The following is a 24,207-nucleotide window of genomic DNA, read 5'->3' on the forward strand; positions in this document are numbered from 1 at the left end:
ATCTCTCTTCACGATTTGAGAAAACTCCCCCAGTGTGAAGCTCAGGGTCAGAGCGCCATCTAGTGACAGACAGAGTAGCGCCATCTTGTGACAGACAGAGTAAGTGCAGGCGATCAGTCATCATGCTTTCCTCTGGGATTTACGTAACACCATATTTATATACAGTCACCTTTATTTTGCAATGTATAACATGTCCCTGCACATATCTCTGGCTCCGACAGCACGTAACAGATGCATCTGAGATGCTTTTCTTGTTGTTTGTACAGAAATCGAATTCAGTAAAGAGTGACGCAGCTATGTAACATAGTCACCCTTACTACACCCAACTATTGGGAAAGTGAGGATATCGCACCCGCTGTGGGAGCTTCCAATCCCCAAATAGGTACGCCAGTTGCTCTCCCTCATGCGGGTCTACCACTGGCACTACCATGGTACAGAGCAAGTTGGGCAACCAAACCCAGGGCAGTAGCAGCCGCACACCGGAAATGCCCTCGCTATTGCAAGTTAGACTGTCTTTTCCTCTACCCAATCAGCTACTTTCCACAGCTCCGTAATAAACAAATCAGAAGTCAGTACGGCGAGAGTGACCAATAGGGTAGCGGGAGGGCGGGTGTAAGGCACTACTGGAAGGGTTATGCAGGAAGGTGGGAGACAGAAAAAGAGGCGGGATAGGAGGCGTGGAAAAGGGAGACGGACAGGACGGTAAGCAAATAGCAGTCGTCTTCTGCGGCGAAGGTGGCGCTCTCATTGGGTGGTGTCTAGGCTGCCTTTGAGTAGCGATAGGTGTCGGGTTAGGTTGTGACCGGGCAGGTGAGAGACCTGGTAACTGGAGCCGCAGAGTGGGATTGGGAGGACGGATCGGCCACCGCCCCGTCAGGTAAACTCAGGCCGCCCGTGTGTTCCTCAGCGATGGGCTCCTATACCCCGGGAGAGCGGGCGGGGGGATCCCCTCTTCCCTGGGGTAGCAGCAGCACCTATGTGGGAGAGTTTCACCCAGGCATGTCACGTGATGTGACCTGAGCACTCAGTAGCACTGAGAGGAGCGCTGCCTGTGCCCTGTACCCGGGCTGGGGGCAAGCCAGGCGGGCACTACCTACACATGGAGCATGTCCTGCCAGCAAAGGGACCTCACAGTTTTGCTCTGTAATATTTGTGTAATAGTAATGTATTTATTACTGTTGCTAGTAGTATTTGTATTACTACTATTAGTATTGTTATTACTATTGTTAGTATTATTGCTATGAGCCTTATTATTTATTATTATTTTATTTTATTCTCAAATCATTAGGAGTATGACCTGCTGGGCTAGTGGACTTCTTAACCTTGTTTGAAAACAGGCCACACTTTTGCAATGCCACTGGCCAACATAACACACACACACACACACACACACACACACACACACACTCTCTCTCGTGACTACTGCGCAGTCCCCCACCAAACACACACACACACAACCCCATCCCCCAATCCCATTGCCTCACCTGGTGATTACTGCACAGTCTCCACACCGCCAGCCCACCTGGTGATTACTGCGCAGTTCCCCCCACTACCTGCATACATACCCCTTCGCCTCACCTGGTGACTACTGTGCAGCACCACCACTCCAACACACACATCATTGACTCACCTGATGGTTAACACACACACACACACATTGGCCCACCTGTTGATTCCTGGGCAGTCCCACTTCCCCACCCACTCACAACTATTGGCCCATCTGGTGATTAGTGTGCCAGTCACCCCCCTCCCCAGTCCAGAGTTGATCTATAAATGTAAATATTCAATGAGTATTATTTTGGATAAGCATGCCAACGTGTGTTTATTGCTGTTATTGTAACTTTTAGTAATTTCACATATTGAAAGCTTAAATTGAAATGTAGTAGTACACTGCTAAGGATTTAACCCAGCAAGTTACTTAAAGTATAATTTCAAACTATTTAAATGCTTTAGGCCAAAACATACACATTTTCTTAAACTTATGGCACCTGTGATAGTCAGATTTAGTGATGCCTAGCTTCCTATGGAATAACATTGTTTGGCTTGGTTGCTATGGGTAACCATTCTCCGCAACCTGGGTACTGTCTGGTTTACCACTTCAAACATTTTGCGTTACCTTCTGTGCAGGTGTCAGTTTCTATATCGTACACTGGTTAATTTAACCATCTTGCAGGCTGCTTGGTGATGTCCCAGTTGAGACACTGCCATAGTCATTGCACATCTTGCTTTGATAATACACAGCAGCTGCTTCTTTCCTTTTAGAACTGCATTCAGGATGGATACAAAGCCAGAACACTTCTGTTGGAATTCACAGAAGTTTCCAGGAAAGATATGTCTGAGGTCCCAATATTAAAAACAAAAATACAGTCATGGGTTTTAGGGTAAATTTACTGTAATTGTTTTTTAAATACAGAATTAGCCATTAAGTTGTGTCCTTTTTATGTTATTTGTAGCGGACATCTGTTTATTGAAATATGAATTTGTCAAAAGTAACTCTAAATAGTATATTATGTAATAAATGTTAATTGTATCTGTGGGTTGGGATCGGGTCACCGGTGGTTGGGATCCCTGCGGGCAGAATGCCGGCAGTGGGGCGAGAGCAACGAAGCCCCTTGCGGGCTTGCTGCGCTCGCCACACTGCGGGCTCGGTGGCTCGCTGCACTCACCACAGGTTCTATTCCCTATCTATGGGTGTCGTGGACACCCACGAGTGGGAATAGTCCTGGGCCCCCTGCCGGCATTCTGGCAGCTAGGATCCTGGTGTCGGCATGCTGACCGCTGGGATCATAACTACATCCCGTATCTCTAATTCTATCATGTCAGCTGATATTGCCTGTGTTAAACCACTTGCATGTTGTGTGTCTTCTTTGGCTGCGGTCAGTTTAAAGCAAACACTAAAGGGGGTATTCAATTGGTAATTGAATATACCCCTAAGGAATTCAGTTTGTTCGCAAGGTCCCATAGGGCTGTATTTTAACCAGCAAATGCTGTATAGCTGCCTTATCTCATTTCTGCTTGCACCTACAAGGGTTGTAAGCAGAATTTGGCGTTATCACCATGCAGAATGCCTGTTTAAAGTGGGGTCTTTGACTACGACTGGACTAATTGAATAGCTTTTAAGACTTAAGCCCTGAAACGCATCTAATAGTTCACAGGATATGCAGGATGGGTAACTTATTTGATTTTCATTGCGCCCCATAGAGATGGGAGTAGAAACAAGTGAGATGCTGTAATAGACTGAATTCTGGGCATCCTCCAAGGTTCCATCTGAATAAAATCTGCTTCTATGATTTTTGTTGAATAAAGTTACTTTGTGATGGTATTTCATATTCACAAGGTATTCCAATCTATCTCATTAGATTTACTGGTCCATTACGAAGTCTAGATTGTTTGCTGTCACGATATACATTTATGTTTGTCAAGGTACTCTATAGACCTTTCTAGCCTTTAGTGGTAACATTCAGGTGAGTAGGGGGGTATGACACATCACACTCAAGGGTATCTATTTTTTTCAGTATTGTAGCCCAGAGTGTAAAGGCCCATATAGATGGGCCGATGCAGGAGAGATGTGTGCTGAGCGAACCGCTCAGCACAGCGCGATGTGTGCTGAGCGTGCAGGGGGAGACGGGGGGGGGGTGCGCTCACTTCACCCAGCGGGTGAAGTGAGCGACCCGCTAGATTGGCCTGCATGCCAATCTAGCATCAGCGATAGCGATGCGCGGGGCTGCGCATCGCTATCGCTGTAGGGGCTACACACGAAGCGATAATGCTGAAATTCTAAGCAATCTAGTCAGATTGCTTAGAATATCGCTCCAAGAGTACCCCCCCTTTAATTTATTAGGGCAACAAGCCATGCAGACAATCATAACTCCAAGCAGCTTTTGTACTCGTATACGTTAACGAGGTCTCTTACAAGCGTTAGCAGTACTTGCTTTGTGAACTATCGCATATATTGGTAATCTGTATATTTAATGACTGGTAAATGCGTACTTGTGATGCTTGGCCAGCCTGTAAAGTTGGTCGCTGCAACTCTTTGCCATTATTTAGCGTTGTTAATTGATCTTTGTTCTTCGTGCTCTATGGTCTAAAGCCTTACTCTAGATTTTGGTTCCTAGGGCTAGAACTGGTTTGTTCACTCGTTCATTGGAGTTTAGTCTTTAGAACGTGCTGACTGTTGCTGTACGGGATTAGGTTTTATGGCCTTTGGACTTCAGCCTCTCCTGGACATATGGTCATTAGATTTTTTTTTTCTCTCTCTGTTGTCTTGAACTTTTATTTGCAGTAAGTGGAATAGAATAAATGCTATTAAGTTCCAGAGTTATTGACAGTGATCAACGCATTGGTGATACTGTGTATATTACCTTCATCATCATTTACAGATTGGAATCTGCTACAATAGAGATGTCATGATGCCTGTGAAATAATCCGTACTGGCTACTGTCCAAAATAATTTGGTGAAATATTAGATTATTTGTCCATAGTGATACAGGACGTAGCATACTGCATTTGGCAAAGGTAATATTTAAACTTGACTTCCGTAATGTCTTTTGCAGAACTTCTTTTTTACTGTTGCATATAAATACTGTCACAATGATATGTTTTATTCGTCGGCCCACAATATTAGGTCAATCCATTTAGCTGCGAGTTTGCAAAAGTAAGTTTGTTTCATGAAACTTGCATATGTCGCACGAATGTGCGCACTTGGGAAATGCAAAATACAATTTTTTGTTACTTTCGTCAAGGTTGAGCAACTTTTCTCTAAAATGTGACTTGATAGAAGTCCATGGAATTGTAGAGGAACCACCCTGGACGAGATCCGGGCAGATCCTTGCTGTTGGGATCACGGGAGTCAGAATCCTGACACTATTTGGAATGCTGCCACCGCCACCTGAAATTGGTTCACCATCTTCACGTCGGAACCCGACAGCGAGGATGCAGAACGAATTGAGGCCACGCAAGAGGTAAACTGCGGTGGTGTGGGGGAGGGATTGGCTGCGGCCCCCGGGGGGTATGGTTAGGGTTGGGCATTCCCCAGAGAGGATTAGGGTTAGTCTGCGAGGAGGTGGGTGGGGGGGGGGGTTAGGCACGACCGGGGAGGATTAGGGTTATGCTGCAGGGAGAGGAGGGTTAGGGTTAGGCTACGGGGAGGGTTGGTTAGGGGACTGGGATTGGGATTCCGACCATCGGGATGCCACGGTCAGTATTCTGACCGCCGGCATTCCATACGCCAGCAAATCAAACCCAACCTGGATCTCATAAAAGTCACAGCTGACATAGCAGGACCAAATAGATGGCTGTTAGTGCCATAAGGGAGTATTGGAGGTTTTTCATAGGTGTCAAATTACTGATTTTTGTACTGTTATGTTACTGGTTGAAAGAGGAAAGCAAGCGTATTTCATTTAAACCCTTTTCAGCATTTTGGGGTACAGAAAAACGTCTGTATAGTGATTTTTCAATGTTTTTATTCAAGTTTTTTTAAAAGCTGGAAAACAAACGTTTATACCCCTTTCACACTACTTTCAAAATCCCAGGTTTTGCTTGTGAACACGCATCAACATGGGATTTGATGCAAATGATCCAGGACTAAGTCCTGGGTCCATCAGGGAATTTGCTGGCGTGCTTGACTCTGCAATTTCCCTGGTCTGGTGTCTGAATCATCTGCAAGTTCAAAAACCCCTCTCCCTCATTTAAGGCGGGAAAAAGTAGACGCCCAAAACAACATACTCGCCCCCACAGTGTGAGTTTGCCGTTAAAGCTGCTCGCAGTGCTCATCTTGCACCTAGTTGGATTGACCCTTTAGTCTGCCTCAACTGTGCTGTGGTACAGTATGGTACCCTGAAACACAGTGTTAAAAGGAGAACTTTCACCTAAAACCTTTTTATACCCAGCTGTTCTGTGCCACACTTGGTAGTGCAGTGTGGGTCTCATGTCAGGGGCTTTTTAGTTCAGGAAAACCCGCCCCATAGCAGTGTGATGGGACTTCCCTGTGGTGTTGCTGCGGTAGGGTCATGTGACACTGTATCAGAGGTGCTGACTGCGCAACTCTAATGTTAGTAACTGACAAAGCACTTCTACGTTCCAGCTGCTGGACCCGGAAGTTGACATCACTTTAATATTTTTAGTCATGAATGCCATGAATAGTCTTCCTCTATATCCGTGCCAGAACAGTTTTCTAAACGTTGAATTTTAAGGTTTTGGGGGGATGGGCACTTTTTATCCTTTTTCATACATATTCTGCAGTGGTAACACTATTGTATATTAAGCGTGTGTGTACATGTGTCCCAGAAAATTGTACAGAAAGGTGTTTTTGGGAAGCGCCAAATTGAAGTGTTCTCTACTTCACATTTTTCTTTAATTAAAGTAAGTAAATGGTGACCTGTGAGTTGTGCCCTGGTGCAGGGAAGCTGCTCTTCATTATTCAGCTGAGGGTATTCAGAAAATCCAGAAATCCCTCATTCAGGGATAGCAGCGGTCAGCAAGTTCTTATTAAGTACTGTAAAAGGATGTGATATTGACGTTTTTAGCAGAAGAACAAAGTACCCATTGGAAGTTCATATAAAAATGAAACACCCCTGAGGACGTTCTTTTTATGATGAAACACGTTTGGTGATATGATATCATGATCAGAAGTGGGCTGAACAAGCTGACATCGAGCTCGCCCTGCCTAAGGGTGACAGCCAGTTTAAGCAATATCTCCCTCAAAATGGCCATGATGCATGTGTGTGGTAAAGTACATTTATAAGTGTGTCTAGAATATTAAAAAAAATGTATCCATTGTAAAAAATAAGTGATATATGAATCTTATTGGGTGTACCTTGCTGTGAGAATATCATAATATGTGGTATTGTCTTTATGCACATCAGCATCTAAGTAAAGGTTGCTTATTTAATAAATACGGGGTGATTCAAAAGTCGCAGTACACCCTTTTGTTTAAAAAAGCTGAGCAGGAAATGGGAAAATTGAATACTCCAGTAAGGTATGGGTGAGGTGGGCTATCATTTAGGGTATGTACCGAACATGGGTACTATCTTGAATCTAAGTCGTTTTTATCAAATGGAAAGGGGTTCAGTTGTTAAAATCTGCAGCTATGACATGGAAACTTAATTCTCCAGACATCAAAATGACCTCAATTCTCTCCTCTTTTGTCAAAGTTCAGTTACCTGCAACAAAAAAAGGGTTGTAACTTTTGAACGATAACTGCTATTTCAAATCTGTTTGCAGCAATAAAATTTGTAGCAAATGCAGATGTTGTTTGACATGACATTTGAAAAAACTGACTTAGATTCAAGATGGCCGATTTAAAGATGGTGCCCATGTTCGGTACATTCCCTTAAAGATAGCCCACCTCACCCATAACTTACTGGAGTATTCAGTTTTACCATTTCCTGCACAGTTTTTGAAATAAAAGGGTGTACTGCGACTTTTGAATCACCCTGTATGTGTGTGTGTGTATGTATATGTGTGTGTCTTGTGAATTGCCAAATGTAAGTGATCTTAAATTCACAACTTTTTTTTTTTTTTAAATAAATATCCTGTACTTAAATGCTGATGTGGAGATAGATATATATCTCTATCTATCTCTATATGGATTGCAGTGTATTGTAAAAATGTGCTTTTGTACTGTGACCCTCAATCGAACCATTGTGCTTCAATACCTAAAGCTGGTTGTAGCCGGCCTGAAAGTGCAGCAGACTAGCAGACATAAAAGCGGGGAGGAGTGACTGCACGGTAAACAGAGCGCCTCCATACAGTGTACGATATAGAAGGCAATCTTCATGAACTAAAGTTGGCTGAATGGTGGGTGGTTGATTCGGACAGTAACTTTTTGGGCTCTGAACTATTGTCATTTGGGTCCATACACTGGATGATAACCAGTCGTTGTGGTCAGATGGTTTGCACGATTATCATGCAGTGTACATCCAGCTTTTTGAGCCAGTGTGTAGAAAGTTAATCTTGTAGTTTAGTGAACAACCATGAATATTTCATACCTGCTCAGTTACCATGTAGGTATAAGGAAATGTCAGTTTGGAAAACACCATACATCCCTACAGTAAATGGAACATCTGTATATTTTATTGTTTATTACCAGTTATTTATATAGCGCACACATATTCTGCAGCGCTTTACAGAGAACATTTGGCCATTCACATCAGTCCCTGTCCCAATGGAGCTTACAATCTATATTCCCTACCCCATGTACACGCACACACATTCATGCTAGGGTTATCTTTTTTTTGTTGGGATCCAATTAACCTACCAGTATATTTTTGGATTGTGGGAGGAAACCGGAGAACCCGGAGGAAATCCACGCAAGTACAGGGAGAATATACAAATTCCACACAGTTAGGGCCATGGTGGGAATTGAACCCATGACCTCAGTGCTGTGAGGCAGTAATGCTAACCATTATACTATCCGTACTGCATGTGTTCAGATATCTGTATGAATGCAGCTCGTGTTCTGAGCATGTCCTTTTAACACTAGTTATCCACCTGCCAATGGGCGATTTTCCGTGATGCACGGGACAGCTACACAAATTTCAAACATACTTCTCCAAAATACCAAGGTCTTAGTGGGTCCTCCTTTATAGGGTAATGCATTGCTACCAAGCAATTAAGTTTTCATATAACCACAATTTCTTAACAGACCAGTTTAAAAGAAAAAAAAAAAAAAAGAAATGCGTGTGATGCCCGGGACTTTATGTTCACTTTCTGGAGAATCTCCCAACCCTGGGTCTTCCAGATATTCATGGTCAATGTGCGTTTCTGGCCATGCTGAAGTACACTGTCTGGCCTAAGACTTCTGCTTCATGTATGTTAGCAGCATCACAAAATGTGTGCACTACATATTTTGCTTTTGAATTTGCTTGGATAGGATTTTATGTGTGTTTGTTTAAAAAAAAACAACAACCCCATTTAATTTACACCAGTGTGTAGGAGTCTTGGGGGTAGTGGGGTGGGGGGACAGATTAAATTGTATTCCCCCATGGCTACCACTAGGGGGCGCAAAACGGAGCAATTCATTTGTTTCTCTATATAGACGGCCAGTAGCCGCAAGGTTGTAATTTCTTTTTGCAGCCTCATGAGGTACCAGAAAAAACGTGTGTGGACGCCCAAGGGAAGACTTGAGATGGATTTAGCGGGTTTACATGGCTAAACCATGTCAGTTTGGTTGCGATATGTGCGATGTGCATGGGTGCCCAAAAGCAGGTGAATCCTGACAATTATTTGGGCGTCCAAACATTCCCGTTTAGATGGGAAAAATGGACGTCCAAAAATTATTGATTACCCCAATGAATTTATAACGGCATTCCTGTTAAAGGGTTCTAGTTTTCTACTAGACTGTATTATATCTGCAGTATACTGTTTCATACTGCAAGCAGTTCCTTTAAAGATGCCTTAATGAGATTGTTTTGTCTTTGTTTTATTCCCTTATCTGTTTCCAAAGCCCTTCTTGCAGTCTTAATCTTGTTTGTTAATCCTCACAATTCTAGTTAGATGGTTGTTAAGCACAACCACTCCCTCTGGTCTGGTGTCTGGTCAGAGTGACATGTTCATAATATTAACATTTAACATGTCGACAGAACGTCTTTGTTATTGTAGGGATAAGACTAAAATATACAAAAATCAAAACCCTCCATGTCGGCATTCTGCTGTTCACACGGTAAGTGTCGACATTTGTTAAGGTTGACAGTTGACATTCTGAATATTGGCTTTTCATACTACACTTTAGTCACTTGACTTGGTATGACCTAAAACTAAGTTTAGCTTTTGTGCTTTCCCCTCTTACTAAACACAATTGAATTGGACCCATCACTGACATTTTGTATGTGGTTTTTTTTTTTTTTTTGCGCAACTAACATTTATCAAGTGTTTCTAGCAAATGAAAAGGCTGCATACTGCCTCAGCCGCAAATGGTATGCCTCCGGTTGTAGAATGATTGATTATTTTTTAAGTTTTCAAATATCAAATGCTCGTTCCTGACAGTGGAGCTGTAACTTACTGTACACACAGTGAAAGCCCTTCATTGTGCGTGTGTGTGTCAGCTCCACTGTCAGGAACCAGCATTTGTTATTTGGAAACTTTTTTTTTTTTTTTTTAAAGTGATCATTCTATCATGTACAGTATATGTCACTTGTGACTTACTATACAATACTGCAGGGTGATTAAAATAATAATAAAGAAGGGTCGAGTCCTTTTTGAAGTCGTCTGTGTTTTTATGTCGATAAATTGTAATATCTTTTAAACAGAGATGTCGGGTCGCCTACTGGGTGGCTTGCTTTGTTAAACGTTTGTCTACAGCAGATTAACATTGATTTCTCCAAATTTTCACCTAAAAGGTAGTGTGTGTGTGGTGTTTATTTTTTTTCATTTATGAAAGTATCAATTGACATAGAAAATAACGTTAAGCAGTTTAGAGTTTACCTGGTGGGTGGTAATTGGCGGAAATTAGGATTTAACATAATAAAATCTAATGCACATACTTGTGTATATGTTGGGTTGTTTACCCCCCAAATTTCTAGCCCCTAACACACGGAGAGAGATGTGTGCTGAGCGATCTATCGCAGACCGCTCAGCACACATCTCTCCCCCCCGCTCAGCACACAGAGAGTGAGGGGAAGAACGGGGAGGCCGCTCATTTCACCCAGTAGTGAAATGAGTGATGTGCTAGATTGTGCATGCAGGCCAATCTAGCACCGGCAATGGCAGCACATCGCTATCGCTGTGGGCATACACTCGGAGAGATACGTGCTTAACTTCTAAGCAATCTAGTCAGATTGCTTAAGGGGGGTACACGCATTCTATCTAGTCAGATTGCTTAGAATTTAAGTACGGATCTCTCCGTGTGTACCCCCTTATTACTCTTTATAGCAGAGCAGTTGGTAATCTGTAATGAGATTTGTATCTGTGTAAGTAATTGTTAAATCCTTTTAAAGCAAGAACACAGAGTTGTTGAGACAGGCATGGTCACTGAACTTATATCTGGCTGGGTATGGGATGTACATGTACCCTAGTAGTCCGTAAATTATGTGTGCCAATTAGATTGGTTGTGTCTATGTCACGAAGAGAAACTAGATGCTACCCAATTGGATTCAGTTAACATCCCTTTTTGTCTTTCAGTTTCATTTCCAAAATGTAAAATAGTACTTTGAGACCTGTGTCACATGGGTGCTTTGTGCGCTGCTCCACTGTAGGGACTCACTATTTATACTCTGACCCAAGCCAAGCTCCTTCATGGAACAAGAACCCAAATTGAGATATTCTTGTCTTCATACTCTGCTGGTCAAGCTGGGTACACACTAGACGACGTTCAAATGGGTGGTCTTCTGTATGCCGGCGGTCGGGCTCCCGGCGCTCAGTATACCGGCGCCGGGAGCCCGACCGCCGGCATACCGACACTTATTTTCCCTCGTGGGGGTCCACGACCCCCATAGAGGGAGAATAAAATAGTGTGGCGCGCCACCGTGCCCGTAGCGTGGCGAGCGCAGCGAGCCCACAAGGGGATCATTTGCGCTCGCCACACTGTCGGTAAGCCGGCAGTCGGCCTCCCGGCGCCGGTATGCTGGTCGCCGGGAGCCCGACCACCGGCCAGCCGTAGTGAACCCGTTCAAATGACTCAGTAGTAATTTTGAACCCTGGGGAGCACCACCACACAATAACATACGGTGAGTATTATTCCCATATACACAAGAATTGTTGGTATACATTAATGAGCTACTATTTATCTGATAATTAACATTGTCTGGTGTGGGATCTATAAATTTTGTTTTTAAGCTTGGGATGTAGTCAGGTGGTTGGCAGTCGGGATCCCAGCAGTCAACATACCGACGCTGGGATCCCGGCCGAAAGGGGGATTAGGGATAGTCCCACTCGTGGTGGCCACAACACCCATAGAATGGGAATAGAACCTGTGGCGAGCACACCGAGTCACTGAGCCCGCATGTTGCGCTCGCCCCCCTGCCGGCATCCTGGCGGCCGGGATCCCAGCGTCGGTATGCTGACCGCCGGGATCACGACCGCCAGTCACCCGATCTAACCCACTAGCTTGTATTTGATATTTCTCTGACGTCCTAGTGGATGCTGGGACTCCGTAAGGACCATGGGGGAATAGCGGCTCCGCAGGAGACAGGGCACAAAATAAAAGCTTAAGGATCAGGTGGTGTGCACTGGCTCCTCCCCCTATGACCCTCCTCCAAGCCTCAGTTAGATTTTTGTGCCCGGCCGAGAAGGGTGCAATCTAGGTGGCTCTCCTGAGCTGCTTAGAATAAAAGTTTAGTTAGGATTTTTTATTTTCAGTGAGTCCTGCTGGCAACAGGCTCACTGCATCGTGGGACTAAGGGGAGAAGAAACGGACTCACCTGAGTGCAGAGTGGATCGGGTTTCTTAGGCTACTGGACATTAGCTCCAGAGGGACGATCACAGGTTCAGCCTGGATGGGTCACCGGAGCCGCGCCGCCGTCCCCCTTACAGAGCCAGAAGAGACGAAGAGGTCCGGTGAAATCGGCGGCAGAAGACGATCCTGTCTTCAGACTAAGGTAGCGCACAGCACCGCAGCTGTGCGCCATTGCTCTCAGCACACTTCACACTCCGGTCACTGAGGGTGCAGGGCGCTGGGGGGGGAGCGCCCTGAGACGCAATATTACAGTATATACCTTAGGTGGCTAAAAAGAATACATCACATATAGCTCCTGGGCTATATGGATGTATTTTACCCCTGCCATTTTACACAGAAAAAGCGGGAGATAAGGACGTCGTGAAGGGGCGGAGCCTATCTCCTCAGCACACAAGCGCCATTTTCCCTCACAGCTCCGCTGGAAGGACGGCTCCCTGACTCTCCCCTGCAGTCCTGCTTCAGAATCAGGGTAAAAAAGAGAAGGGGGGGCACGTTTGGCAGCAAATAAATATATTAACAGCAGCTATAAGGGAGTAACACTTATATAAGGTTATCCCTGTATATATATATATATATAGCGCTGGGTGTGTGCTGGCAGACTCTCCCTCTGTCTCTCCAAAGGGCTAAGTGGGGTCCTGTCCTCTATCAGAGCATTCCCGGTGTGTGTGCTGTGTGTCGGTACGCGTGTGTCGACATGTATGAGGAGGAAAATGAGGTGGAAGCGGAGCAGTTGCCTGTGTTAGTGATGTCACCCCCTAGGGAGTCGACACCTGACTGGATGATTGTATTTAAACAATTAAGTGATAATGTCAGCAATTTGCAAAAAACTGTTGACGACATGAGACAGCCGGCAAATCAATTAGTGCCTGTCCAGGCGTCTCAGACACCGTCAGGGGCCCTAAAACGCCCGTTACCTCAGTGGGTCGACACAGACCCAGACACAGATACTGAGTCTAGTGTCGACGGTGACGAGACAAACGTGATGTCCAGCAGGGCCACACGTTACATGATCACAGCAATGAAAGAGGCATTGAACCTTTCTGACACTACAAGTACCACAAAGAAGGGTATTATGTGGGGGGTGAAAAAACTACCAATAGTTTTTCCTGAGTCAGATGAAATAAATGAGGTGTGTGATAAAGCGTGGGTTTTCCCCGATAAAAAACAGCTAATTTCTAATAAATTATTAGCACTATATCCTTTCCCGCCAGAGGTTAGGACGCGCTGGGAAACACCCCCTAGGGTAGATAAGGCGCTCACACGTTTATCTAAACAAGTAGCGTTACCGTCCCCTGATACGGCCACCCTCAAAGAACCGGCTGATAGAAGACTGGAAAATATCCTAAAGAGTATATACACACATACTGGTGTTATACTGCGACCAGCAATCGCCTCAGCCTGGATGTGTAGTGCTGGAGTCGCATGGTCGGATTCCCTGACTGAGAATATTGATACCCTGGATAGGGACAGTATTTTGTTAACTATAGAGCATTTAAAGGATGCATTGCTATATATGCGTGATGCACAGAGGGATATTTGCACCCTGGCATCAAGAGTCAGTGCTATGTCCATCTCTGCCAGAAGAGCGTTATGGACGCGACAGTGGTCAGGGGATGCAGATTCCAAACGGCACATGGAAGTATTGCCGTATAAAGGGGAGGAGTTATTTGGGGCTGGTCTATCGGACCTGGTGGCAACGGCTGGAAAATCCACCTTTTTACCCCAGGTCACTTCACATCAACAGAAAAAGACACCGTCTTTTCAAACTCAGTCCTTTCGTTCCCATAAATACAAGCGAGCAAAAGGCCACTCTTTTCTGCCCCGGGGCAGAGGAAGGGGAAAAAGACTGCACCATGCAGCCGCTTCCCAGGAGCAGAAGCCCTCCTCTGCTTCTGCCAAGTCTTCAGCATGACGCTGGGGCTTTACAAGCAGACTCAGATATGGTGGGGGCCCGTCTCAAGAATTTCAACGCGCAGTGGGCTCACTCGCAAGTGGATCCCTGGATTCTACAGGTAGTATCACAGGGGTACAAACTGGAATTCGAGGCGTTTCCCCCTCATCGGTTCCTGAAGTCTGCTTTACCAAAGTCTCCCTCCGACAGGGAGGCAGTTTTGGAAGCCATTCACAAGCTGTATTCCCAGCAGGTGATAATCAAGGTACCCCTCTTACAACAGGGAAAGGGGTATTATTCCACGCTGTTTGTGGTATTGAAGCCGGACGGCTCGGTGAGACCAATCTTAAATCTGAAATCTTTGAACACTTACATAAAAAGGTTCAAATTCAAGATGGAGTCACTCAGAGCAGTGATAGCGAACCTGGAAAAAGGGGACTATATGGTGTCTCTGGACATCAAAGATGCTTATCTCCACGTCCCAATATACCCTTCTCACCAAGGGTACCTCAGGTTTGTAGTACAAAACTGTCATTATCAGTTTCAGACGCTGCCGTTTGGATTGTCCACGGCACCTCGGGTCTTTACCAAGGTAATGGCCGAAATGATGATTCTTCTACGAAGAAAAGGCATCTTAATTATCCCTTACTTGGACGATCTCCTGATAAGGGCAAGAACCAGGGAACAGTTAGAAGTCGGAGTGGCACTATCTCAGGTAGTGTTACGTCAGCACGGGTGGATTCTAAATATTCCAAAATCGCAGCTGATTCCAACGACACGTCTACTGTTCCTAGGAATGATTCTGGACACAGTCCAGAAGAAGGTGTTTCTCCCGGAGGAGAAGGCCAGGGAGTTATCCGAGCTAGTCAGGAACCTCCTAAAACCAGGACAGGTCTCAGTACATCAGTGCACGAGGGTCCTGGGAAAAATGGTGGCTTCTTACGAAGCGATTCCATTCGGAAGATTCCATGCAAGAACGTTTCAGTGGGATCTACTGGACAAATGGTCCGGATCGCATCTTCAGATGCATCAGCGGATAACCCTGTCGCCAAGGACAAGGGTGTCTCTCCTGTGGTGGCTGCAGAGTGCTCATCTTCTAGAGGGCCGCAGATTTGGCATTCAGGATTGGATCCTGGTAACCACGGATGCCAGCCTGAGAGGCTGGGGAGCAGTCACACAGGGAAGAAATTTCCAGGGCTTGTGGTCAAGCATGGAAACATCTCTTCATATAAACATTCTGGAACTAAAGGCCATTTACAATGCCTTAAGTCAAGCAAAACCTCTGCTTCAGGGTCAGGCGGTGTTGATCCAATCGGACAACATCACGTCAGTCGCCCACGTAAACAGACAGGGCGGCACGAGAAGCAGGAGGGCAATGACAGAAGCTGCAAGGATTCTTCGCTGGGCGGAAAATCATGTGATAGCACTGTCAGCAGTGTTCATTCCGGGAGTGGACAACTGGGAAGCAGACTTCCTCAGCAGACACGACCTTCACCCGGGAGAGTGGGGACTTCACCCGGAAGTCTTCCACCTGATTGTAAACCGTTGGGAAAAACCAAAGGTGGACATGATGGCGTCACGTCTAAACAAAAAACTGGACAGATATTGCGCCAGGTCAAGGGACCCTCAGGCAATAGCAGTGGACGCTCTGGTAACGCCGTGGGTGTACCAGTCAGTGTATGTGTTCCCTCCTCTGCCTCTCATACCAAAAGTATTGAGAATCTTAAGAAGGAGAGGAGTAAGAACTATACTCGTGGTTCCGGATTGGCCAAGAAGGACTTGGTACCCGGAACTTCAAGAGATGCTCACGGACGAACCGTGGCCTCTACCTCTAAGAAAGGACCTGCTACTGCAGGGGCCTTGTCTGTTCCAAGACTTACCGCGGCTGCGTTTGACGGCATGGCGGTTGAACGCCGGATCCTAAAGGAAAAGGGCATTCCAGAAGAAGTCATCCCTACTCTGGTCAAAGCCAGGAAGGAAGTAACCGCAAAACATTATCACCGCATTTGGCGTAAATATGTTGCGTGGTGTGAGGCCAAGAAGGCCCCTACAGAGGAATTTCAACTGGGTCGTTTCCTGCATTTCCTGCAAACAGGACTGTCTATGGGCCTAAAATTAGGGTCCATTAAGGTTCAAATTTCGGCCTTGTCGATTTTCTTCCAGAAAGAACTGGCTTCAGTACCTGAAGTTCAGACATTTGTGAAAGGGGTGCTGCACATACAGCCTCCTTTTGTGCCTCCAGTGGCACCTTGGGATCTCAATGTTGTATTGAGTTTTCTAAAATCACATTGGTTTGAACCACTTTCCACTGTGGACTTAAAATATCTCACGTGGAAGGTGTCGATGCTGTTAGCCTTGGCTTCAGCCAGGCGTGTGTCAGAATTGGCGGCTTTATCATATAAAAGCCCTTACTTAATTTTTCATTCTGACAGGGCGGAATTGAGGACTCGTCCTCAATTTCTACCTAAGGTGGTTTCTGCATTTCACATGAACCAACCTATTGTGGTGCCTGCGGCTACTAGGGACTTGGAGGACTCCAAGTTGCTAGACGTTGTCAGGGCCCTGAAAATATATGTTTCCAGGACGGCTGGAGTCAGGAAAACTGACTCGCTGTTTATCCTGTATGCACCCAACAAGCTGGGTGCTCCTGCTTCAAAGCAGACGATTGCTCGTTGGATTTGTAGTACAATTCAGCTTGCACATTCCGTGGCAGGATTGCCACAGCCAAAATCAGTAAAAGTCCATTCCACAAGGAAAGTGGGCTCATCTTGGGCGGCTGCCCGAGGGGTCTCGGCTTTACAACTTTGCCGAGCAGCTACTTGGTCAGGGGCAAACACGTTTGCTAAATTCTACAAATTTGATACCCTGGCTGAGGAGGACCTGGAGTTCTCTCATTCGGTGCTGCAGAGTCATCCGCACTCTCCCGCCCGTTTGGGAGCTTTGGTATAATCCCCATGGTCCTTACGGAGTCCCAGCATCCACTAGGACGTCAGAGAAAATAAGATTTTACTTACCGATAAATCTATTTCTCGTAGTCCGTAGTGGATGCTGGGCGCCCATCCCTAGTGCGGATTGTCTGCAATACTTGTATATAGTTATTGTTAGAAAAATTCGGGTTATTATTGTTTGAGCCATCTTTTCAGAGGCTCCTTTGCATTTATCATACTGTTAACTGGGTTCAGATCACGAGTTGTACGGTGTGATTGGTGTGGCTGGTATGAGTCTTACCCGGGATTCAAGATCCTTCCTTATTATGTACGCTCGTCCGGGCACAGTATCCTAACTGAGGCTTGGAGGAGGGTCATAGGGGGAGGAGCCAGTGCACACCACCTGATCCTTAAGCTTTTATTTTGTGCCCTGTCTCCTGCGGAGCCGCTATTCCCCCATGGTCCTTACGGAGTCCCAGCATCCACTACGGACTACGAGAAATAGATTTATCGGTAAGTAAAATCTTATTTTTTCCTCTTCTTTTAGCGTTATCTGAGTGTGTTCTTCCTAGTACCAGAAAATAACTGGATTTGTATAGCACGTGCTTTGCAGTGACTGTATTTCACCTAGTTGTCCTTCCAGTCAGGCGGCCTGCAGTTTCCTGATAACACTGCTTGCAGTGTGCATACCAGTGTGACAATGCCTATAATGGCATCTCTGCCAACAAGAGCGTTGTATGTCATTACTCTCCTGTCCTGTATGTTGCACATTACAGCTCCTTACTGCACAAGTAGATACACTTTGTCCCTAGTGTAAATAGAAGCTGCTCTCTGTACCTTGTTCAGTTTGGATTCAGCTGCCATTATCAGGTTGTTGTCTTCTGTACCCAACACTCTCCAGCACTCTGTTCTTTCTGCTGGCCCGGATAGATTTGCATTGCTCCTCCTTATGATTGTTCCTTTATTGATGTTTAGCAACACAAATTGGGGACATTTATGCTAACTGCCTCAGACAACGGTTCTGGAAAGGGGGCATACTCCGTTCTTCTCAAGTCATTGTTTCCTTCTTTTACAATTTAGTAGATAAAATCAATGTAAGGTTATAGCATCTCTATCTTCATTTACCATATATGTTTCCCTGGGAGGCATTTGATATGCCGGCTGTCGGGATCCCGACGCTCAGCATACCGACAACTATTTTCCCTCTTGGGGTGTTCACGACACCCCTAGAGGGAGAATTAATAGCGTAGTACGCCACCGTGCCCGCAAAGGGCTCTTTTGCGCTTGCCCCACTGCCAGCGGTCGCGATCCCGAGCGCCGGCATGCCTTAGTAGACCAGTTTCCCTTGTACAGTTATGCTTTGTTTTTCTTTTGCAATTCTGTGTGTTCCACTATTCAGCTCTTTCTACAGAAAATTTCTTACTTGCACATTTACTTACTCGGCATCAGCTAAACTCGTATTGTGCACTGATGAGATCTAAATGGCTGCCAGTTAGAATTAACGCATTTGTTTCACAATAGTAACATAGTATCTGAGGTTGAAAAAAGACAATTGTCCATCAAGTTCAACCTATTTGTGGTCTCCTATGCATGATGATTTGACTAAAATTTCTGACTGATGCTGCTGTCAGCCGTTGCATTTTATCCCTGTTTATAGTAACTATAATGCATGACTATGCACCATACCCCTGGATATCCTTATCCATTAGGAATTTATCTAACCCATTCTTAATGACTTCAATTGGTGAATAAATGATCATTCACCATCTCCACCCCTCTTCTGGGATCATTTAGATGGCTTCTTAAGTAATACATATACATGCATACGTACGTATAGGTGTTTTGTATCACACTGCATTATGAATTGAGTGCTAGCATTGTGTACAAGAAGAACCAGTTATAGAAAATGGTTTGTAATAAGATTCCTCACCTTTCACTCTGCTCTTCTGGTAATTGTTGTCCGTCTACCGTTTTTAGTCGCTGTGTGTTCTGTTTTCCACAGAGATTGATCACTTTTATATTCTGTTATAGGCAGATTAAAAGTCTTGCTTTAATGTGTTTTCCCAATTGAGCTTTATAGGCTCTTAGCACATACAGTATTTTCAGTTTATTTCTTGATTTTTGTTTTGTCCTTGTATAGAATCTTAAGGCATGCAAGCAATTGCTTACTATTCTTGCTTCCCGATGAGTGTTTTTTTTTGAGTGTTTGAACATTGATGAGTAAATGTAACCTGCCTACCCACTAACGCTCCAATAAGGGTGGTCTGTGTTTTATTGGGAGATGTAAGATCTGCGTACAGACACGCTTGTGTTCTTAATATGTGCACACTGGCGTATCTTGGCAGATCTGACTCAAATCGGTTTGTAAATAGTTAAGTATGTTTTTTTTGTTTTTTACATGAGAATGTCAGCATGGTCATTATGTCGACATTCATCATGTCAATACAGATTAAATGTCACTGGGCTGGATTCAATTCTAAAAATCCGCTACCGGTGCTATTCATTACAGCGTGCTGTGACACCCGATGACGGGATTTTTTCTTACCCCCGGAGGGGTGCGAGGAGAAATTCAACAAAAGTGCTGGAGCAATGCTGATTTCTGCCTTTAGCGCGGTGGAAACAGCATCGTGTTGGGCACTTAAGACTGAGAATGCCAGTTCTCCCGACAAAACTCCCTATTTAGTCCAAGAGAACGGGCATTCTCCGACTTACCATTACGTTATATTGAATAGCCACGGGAGATAATTCCCAGTGCTATTTAACTCTTAGGATTGAATTTAGACCTATATGATTATAATGTCAACAAAACTTGTATCCTGGGGGTTCAGTGGCTCGGCAATGCAGCAGTGTCTTCCCGGCTCGGTGGTCATCTTGTCCAAATGCAGAGAGTATGCGACTCCTGATGTGAACCCTAACCTTCTTTACCCGCAACCTGACCCTAACCCTCAAGTTGCCATGCGGCAGAATGTTGACATTTCACATGTTATGATTGTGAACGTCTCAACATTCTGCGGATTATCTCTCTACATTATGATTGTTGACATGGTAACTGCATAACATTTGAAATGCATCTTACAGTAGACGGTGATAAAACTCTAGGAAGCAGATTAGCCAAAGGCTGGTAAAATATGAGTGTATTTTGCTTAAGGGTTTAATTCGATCTCCAAAAAAGACAGTGATAAATGACGGACTGTTTCCAGCACATTAAAAATCAGCAGGTCGAAGACAGATTGTGTTTACACAATTTAATGGAGGAATACACGTTTTCATAATGGGTCTGAAACATGCTAAAACAATTGATTGCATAGAAGGAACCCTCAGTGGTCTTGTATACATGCATGCGCCTTTCGTGCACATGTTGTAGGTCTCTTCGCTGCATGTACTGCTTGCTGAATACATCTTACTAGCACTGCATGCATCTAGAGTGAGCATGGCTTTTGGGTTCTATCCTCCTTGAGTCATCCAGCGTTGCCGATATTCAACTGTTTTATCGCTCTCAATCTCCGTATCTGTGCTGCTTTCTGAAATCTAGGATGAAAGTGTAGGAGCTAGACCACCAGACAATGCCCCCACTGCAGCAGCAAGCTAGGGTGTCCTTTCGTGGGTTCTATTTCCCCTCAGGTGGTGGCATTGACCACCACCCAAGAGGGGTAACCAGCTGGTGGTCGGGACTCTGACTGCCGGTATTTCAGTTGGGATTCTGGCTTTGGTATCCTGACCGCTGGGATCCCGACAGGCGGTCTTTTGACTGCCTCCAGACACAATACGATCTACTTAAACTTCCTAAAACTATTTCTGTGATGGGCTTCAGGCGGCCTCCAAATTGTGAGACCAAGTTCCTTCTTACTTCACTCTCCGATATGTTTTCTATAGTCTGTAATGCTTCTTTAATATGCCAGCTGATATGTTATTAGAGATGGGCGTCTCTGTCCGTAAATGTGAGGGTAGGTGCATTCTTTGTAAAGTGGGCTGTTCTTGAAGTGTGTAATTTTGCCTAATGCTGATGTGACGTTAAAAACTATGGGCCTAATTCTGAGTTGATCGCAGCAGGAATTTTGTTAGCAGTTGGGCAAAACCATGTGCACTGCAGGTGGGGCAGATATAACATGTGCAGAGAGAGTTAGATTTGGGTGAGTTATTTTGTTTCTGTGCAGGGTAAATACTGGCTGCTTTATTTTTACACTGCAAATTAGATTGCAGATTGAACACACCCCACCCAAATCTAACTCTCTCTGCACATGTTATATCTGCCTCCCCTGCAGTGCACATGGTTTTGCCCAATTGCTAACAAAAATCCTGCTGCGATCAACTTGGAATTACCCCCATAGTACCATCTATAGAGCAATTTGTATGTGTTATCTTTAATTTTGACGCAGCATTACAGGCAGCATTGTCCTAGATCTCTGCCCATTCCTCCTCAGCTAAAGTAGTGTTAAGATCAGTTTCCCCTGCCTTCTCATAAGAGGTAAGCTGGGGGGTAGGTTCATTGGAGAGCAATGTGTAGATGAGAGAGATCAGACCCCTGGTGGATGACCATCTAAGTCACAGTGCCTCAAAGGTAGTTAGGGGCCGATTGGTGACAATATTATGTACTGTAGAACGGAAATGCCTAATTTGAACGTATAAAAAAAAATACTTGGTGGGGATAGATTTTTCCACTTGGGGGTCGATTCAATTCGGCAACTTATGAATAGCGCCGGGAATTAGCTCCCGACGCTATTCAATTCAGCTCCAGTTAAGTCAGCGATGGCCCGTTCTCGCCGACTAAACAGGTTGAATTGTCTGGAGAACGAGCATCCTCCGACTTAACTCCCCGGCGCGAGGCTGATTCCCGACAGAATCAGCCTCGCGCCGGCCGCGAGGCAGCACTTTTATCGTGTTTCTTCTCTCATCCCCCGGGGATGAGAGAAGAATTCTCGACAATTGCGGGTAACTAGCAGCTGAATTGAATAGCGTCGGGAGCTAATTCCCGGCGCTATTCATAAATTGCCGAATTGAATCGACCCCTTGGAGTTAAGAGAACTGGGGAAAATTTTCATTTTTTGAGATATCGTTGAGGAACAATATGATGTATTGTGTATACCCGGAGGAAAAGCAGGATTATGCAAGATTGGCACAATAGGGGATGGGCTTGGGGCTAGGCAGTAATTTTTGTTTGCAGAGTTCCAAACAGACAAAGTGAGAGATTATCGGGTGAGAGGCTACATCTTTAGGTTGGTTGGATCTTGGAATCCATAGAAGGGAGGAAACCGAGGAAAGTCCCAGTTCGGCAGCCTCAATCTCAGTCCAGACCTTCCGTGCCTCAGGACTACACCATTGTACGCAGTGGGCTTATTGTTCTGCAAAATAGTATCGTCCAAAGCAGGCATGTCCAAACTGCGGCCCTCCAGCTGTTGAGAAACTACACATCCCAGCATGCCCTGACACAGCTTTAACATTCTCTGACTGCAAAACTCAGGGCATGCTGGGATATGTAGTTTCACAACAGCTGGAGGGCCGCAGTTTGGACATGCCTGGTCTACAGTCTGAGATACCTAATAGGTAGAATGCTGTAGCAATTGTAAACAAATTCTGGGATGTTTGTTAGCCCAAATAAAGCGAGAGGACTGAAATCTAAAAAATGTAAACACATAGGAGGGGATAAATATTGGGAGGGTTTTAAAGGTGTGGTCTTCAGTTTGTTGGCGGCCGGGCTCCCAACGACCAGCATATAGGCGCCGTAATCCCGATTGCTGGCATACCGACAGCTTTTCTCCCTCTTGGGGGTCCACGACCCCCACGGAGGGAGAATAGATAGCGTGGTGTGCATAGCTCATTTGCGCTCGCCCAGCTGTCGGTATGCCGGCGGTCGGGATTCCGGCGCCGGTATGCTGGCCGCCGGGAGCCCGTCCGCCGGCATAACATACTACACCCCTTGAAAGAGTTACAGGAGTCTAGGGAGTATATTCATCTTTACAGAATTTATTCTACCTATCCATGTTCTAAAGTAAGAAGACCACATGAGTATAGTCTTTTTGAGGGGTTTCTGGGGCCGCGTAGTCTCTTAAGATTGGCTTTATTTGCTTTCTATGAAGAGAACCTTCCACCCTGATAGATGCCCGTACCACTGCTGTCAGCAGCACAAGTATGTACAGGGTGCTAGGGGGGCATGATATAACTGGGGAAATCAGTGGGTCTAGATGTGTAAGTGGACGTCTGGAGTAGGATGGCAGCTTACTCCAAAGGATGTTCATTCAGCTGCTCTTTACATTTATATATTATTGCCATTATTTTGTCACATGATACATATTTATACAGGTGACTTACCTGAGGTATTGTGCCAGAGCTGTTCTACATCTTGTACATGGTACCAACTGTGTGGTAGTATTAATGTGTGTACAAAACTAAGGGGCCTGTTTATCACCATCTGCATCCAGGATGCGGATGACAGGTGATAAAATCGCCCAAACTCGCACTGCGATAATTGATTACATCGCAGGGATGTATCAATTATTGCATGCAGGGACAGAGCTTGCGGTCAAGCTCTGTCCCTGCGATGCGTCTTCGCAGCATCATTGGGGTACTTTTCTTAAAAAAAAAAAAATACCCCGATGTCCTTCTGCGCATGCGCCGCCCCTGCAGACATCGCCGCTACCGCCGGCGCCCAGTCGACCCACCCCATTGCGACTACCCCCGTGTGCCGCGGACACCCCCCCCACCAGCAGGATAATATACTCGCCTGTCCAGAGAGCCGGTCTGTGCTGCTTCAGGAGGTTGCCTGGCGCCAGGTCCTTCCCCGGTGCTGTAAAGTACGCTGCCGTTTTGCAGCGTCACTTTTTCCCCGGCTGGGTCCACAAGTTATCCACAGGATAACATTGGGATATGCTTGAGCATCAGCAGATTGGCACCAAATCGATCACGAGCTTTGTGGCATCCCAGGATGCACCGGGCCCGTCTATATATCCCGCCCACCGACTCAGTCAAATAATTTTTTTGTTTGGTGAGGCAGGAGCCGGACC

At 45.4% G+C, this 24,207-nt stretch overlaps 1 protein-coding gene across 5 annotated transcripts in view; it reads left to right on the forward strand.

Annotated features, from left to right (window-relative positions):
* The first annotated feature begins 619 nt into the window (after positions 1-619).
* Positions 620-24,207, forward strand: part of NUMB (NUMB endocytic adaptor protein) — a 255,426-nt gene continuing 231,838 nt past the window's right edge. For 3 of the 5 annotated variants that reach the window (XM_063947662.1, XM_063947667.1, XM_063947666.1), the window contains exon 1: positions 732-877. The gene's annotated coding sequence lies outside the window, so the exon portion shown is untranslated. Of the gene's footprint in view, positions 703-731; positions 878-1,051; positions 1,144-24,207 lie in introns of those variants that run through there. The other 2 variants (XM_063947663.1, XM_063947664.1) reach the window with 2 other exon arrangements.

The sequence above is a fragment of the Pseudophryne corroboree genome, chromosome 12 (assembly GCF_028390025.1).
Source record: "Pseudophryne corroboree isolate aPseCor3 chromosome 12, aPseCor3.hap2, whole genome shotgun sequence".
Classification (NCBI taxonomy): Eukaryota; Metazoa; Chordata; class Amphibia; order Anura; family Myobatrachidae; genus Pseudophryne; species Pseudophryne corroboree.